Source organism: Lutra lutra, chromosome 12 (assembly GCF_902655055.1).
Source record: "Lutra lutra chromosome 12, mLutLut1.2, whole genome shotgun sequence".
NCBI lineage: Eukaryota > Metazoa > Chordata > Mammalia > Carnivora > Mustelidae > Lutra > Lutra lutra.
In genome coordinates, this window is record NC_062289.1 from 21,610,791 (window position 1) to 21,614,704 (window position 3,914).

Here is a 3,914-nt window from a genome sequence, read left to right on the forward strand (position 1 = left end):
AGTTACTAGGTTAAGTTGGTATTAAAACTTGCTGCACGTAGATCCCAGCAGGGGATGCCTTGTCTAGTCAGTTGCACCTGGAGTCCTTATATGTAAGCTCCCCAATTAACCTGTGTCTCCATTGCTGTCTGGGGGGGTCTTTGGTTTCATCAACCCATCACCCAGCTGAGGCTTAGAGTATGCTGGAGTGTGGGTCCACAACCACCAGCTGAAATATGTGATCTTAAAATGTATCCTGAATTAGAGAAAACATTTGTTTATTTATCATTTGGGGAAGATTGATGATGATAAAAATTAGTTTTAAATTATTATATCAGTAAATGAAGTTTAAATTCTCTTATAATTCCAAAGGACCATGATAATTCAAGATCTACGGTTTGGTGTGGTCTGTTAAGGCTGAACGGACATCAGGTTAGAGAAAACACATCCAGAGTGATCTCCTCACATTTGCTGGCTGACTTTCATGACTCTGCTAACAGGCTTTACCCAGGTTGGATGGCTGAAGGATATTAGGTGTGGACATCCTGTGAATGCTAAAAGAGAACAGTAGAAGAAAAGATATCCTTTAGGTATTATTAATGGAGCTATAGCAGGTAAGTGAGTGTGTACTTTTGTGGTGTGCCAGAATGATAACTAGATCATTAGGTGTTAACTCAAGAAATATTTGTTGACCCAACCTTGTGGTAGCTGGGTGAACAGAAACATGAAACTTGATATATTTAGTATATTTGGTGTAATCTATTTCTCCTGTAAATCCAAATAATCTGATTTTATTTTCATAAATTATATATAGTAAGAAAGCTGTCAATTCTATAGAACCAACCAGTTTACAACATACTTTTATATACAGTGAAGAAGGCAATGAAATCGTTTTTAATCTTACTTATATGCGAAGGGAAAGGCTCCTGGAGACTAAATTATTCATCTAAAGCCACATGGCTAATAAAGCTAAAACTTGGGTAAGGCCTACAAGCACCCCTCCCTTCCTTCTCTTCCAGGCTGCTTTTTTATAAACAACTGAATCCTGTCAATCTCATTTGTACTTGTCTATCCAGGCTGGGGCTCAGCCTGACTGGTGACGATGTGGAGAACTGGCAGACCACAATAATGAATTCTCTTTGCCTGTTGTGCTTTACAGCGTAAGACATGGTCAAGTGTGTGTTTCAGGTTGCAAGTGGCTGTTTGGTCATGGAGATCTATTTTTAGCTTCTCTTTATTTTAATGATGCTTGATCACTCACATTCTTTTCATTTCGCAGGAGAAGAGTGGTAGTATTTTCCTGTTGACTTCACTTGAATATAAAACCCCTTAATGAGCTGTGGCCCTGGGTGGACAAGTCTGCCTTTGGTTGCTTCTGAACCTCCTCAGAATCCTTGGCCCCAGTTGAGGTTTCTCAGTTCATTGCTCTTTTTAAGGAACTGTTCCAAGAGCTTGAGGGCTCTTGAACTTTTGGTGCCAATGGGTAGTGAGACACTCTCTGGGCTTAATAAGTTCTTTCCGGAATTGCTAGACTGTATTTGTTTTTCAATACCAGCAGGTGGGGAGATCCGGAGGGGATCTTTGCATGTAATGCAGAAGACCATTTTTTACTGCTTGCTTTACTCCTGTTGTTTTGGAAGTTTTATTGTTTTGTTTTGTTTCTGTTTTTTGTTTTGTTTTTCATCTCAACTTATAGCTATCTGTGCATAAAACACTTGGTGTGTTTAGCTAGTGTCTTAGAATGGAAGCTGAATGAGTGTTTTTAATTTTTTTCTTTCCTTAACAGACTGTGATTTTCCAGACCAAGAATTCTACAATGGAGGAAGTCAGGGGTTCATCTTCATATCTGCATCACTGAAAGGAATAAAAGACATTCACTCCATTGTAATATCCACCTACGACTCACCTCTTCTTTGTGTGTGCATGTATGTGCCTCTGGTTAACTTCACAGACTGAGATCTTTGATTCATTTATGGTTTTCAGTTTTAAAACAGTAGCTGCTCAAATATAATTTCTTTTTAAAAATTAAATTAAGTTTAAACATGTATCAGTATATGTAATATTTTTACTTGCTTTTGGCAAAAGAGATGATTTCTTCTCTTTATAGAGAAGAAATATGTATATATTTTCTATATATATGTACTATATATACACTAAATATATATACAGTGTATATATATTCATATACAGTGTATATATATTCATATACAGTGTATATATATTCTCTGTATATACACTATAAAGAATAGAGTACTCCTTAAAGGAAGTAGTTGACAAAAATTACATGTTTGTGTGTGAAAAGAGCCATTTTTTGGATAACCGGGTTTTAAAAAAATTATTTATTTATTTATTTAAAAGATTTTATTTATTTATTTGACAGAGACACAGCAAGAGAGAGAGAGAACAAGCAGGGGGAGTGGGAGAGGGAGAAGCAGGCTTCTGGCCAAGCAGGGAGCCTGATGCGGGGCTCGATCCCAGGACCCTGGGATCAGGACCTGAGCTGAACGCAGATGCTTAACAACTGAGTCACCCTGGTATCCCACTTTTTGTTTGTTTGTTTGTTTGTTTGAATCAGTGTATACTAACAAAAGTGAAATGTCAAGGATAGGAGGTAGAAGGAGGATGGAGAATGGGGTGGAGAAAGTGTCTTAAAATATAATGTATTGGTAGAAAACAAGATATAGTAGGACCAATAGATTAGAAAATTACTGTCATAGTTTGTTGTTCTCAGTTCCCAAGAAGTAAGAACACACCACACCATGGGGACTCCCGTACAGGGAAGTACCACCATGAGGTAGGAGATGGAAGGAGATGGAAAACTGTGGGAAAGAGCCTTTATTGTGTGTTTTTTTTTTTTTTTTTTCAGAAGGATGTGCACAGCAAGATAGGCAGGTTTAGGAGTGGCTAGTTTGAATAATCGCAGTGTGGAGGGGCTGTCCTTCGTTGTCTGGAACCTAGCCTGGGAGCATGAACACGAGTCAAAATGCACATGTTTAAGATGTAGGAATCATGATATTTAGGATTGAAAATAAGGATGAAAATCATAATTGCATGTTGAGTTGCTATGCAATACTATGAAGAAAAAGAGGGGACGCCTGAGTGGCTCAGTTGGTTAAGCATCTGTCTTGGGCTCAGGTTATGATCTAAGGGTCCTGGAATTGAGCCCCATGTCCTGCTCCCTGCTCAGTAGGGAGCCTGCTTTTCCCTCTCCCTCTGCCCCTTCCCCTTGTTTGTGCTTTCTTTTTCTCTCTCAAACAAGTAAATCAGTCTTTAACAAAAAAAGAAAGAGGCATTCGAAAAGGGGTGCCAATGAATCAACATAGATATGCATGTTTCTCACGGTATGAGAGATAAGCCCGTGTGATGTGACACCCCATGATTCAGGCAGAATTTAGCTGCAGAGTGGTAATATGGAGGCTGACTTAACGTGGCGATATTGGCCAACATCAGACAGAGTCTGACTGCAGTTTGGAAGAAAAATATGTATGAAGGGAAACTACTAAATCTGAAATTGAGTGGTTTTAGAGGAGCTGGACGCCCATTGTGAGAAGCTAAATATAGATGTTGACCGATTAGGCATTGTCAGATTTACTCACTTACCATCACATGAGTTCTTGCTATTTCAAGTTTCCTAGGAAACTCCTCCAAGACCCCTGCAGGAGCTTCTGTGGGATCAGTAATAATTGTTAAAACACCAAATGGACCTTAAACCAAAGGCAATATGAAACCAATAAAAAGCTGTTTGTGAAAACGTAGAAAGTAGAACTCATATTCTTTCCCAGTCAGGTGTTGGATTTACCGTTTCTTCTAGCTTCTGTTCTCTGTGGTATATAATCAATTATTGTTAATCTCAGTCAGTAGTTGCAAATAGGTTTAAACTTGCCCGCCAACTCCAACAGCTTAGTAGTAGAAGCTGCTGGAGCCTTGTATTAAAT

General features: G+C 38.7%; 1 long non-coding RNA gene across 1 annotated transcript; it reads left to right on the forward strand.

The window, feature by feature from the left end:
* Positions 1-343: 343 nt before the first annotated feature.
* Positions 344-2,380, forward strand: LOC125082535 (uncharacterized). Its single transcript, XR_007122005.1, has 3 exons — positions 344-513; positions 1,766-1,904; positions 2,360-2,380. It is a non-coding gene; the product is annotated as an uncharacterized LOC125082535 (long non-coding RNA).
* The last annotated feature ends 1,534 nt before the right edge of the window (positions 2,381-3,914 follow it).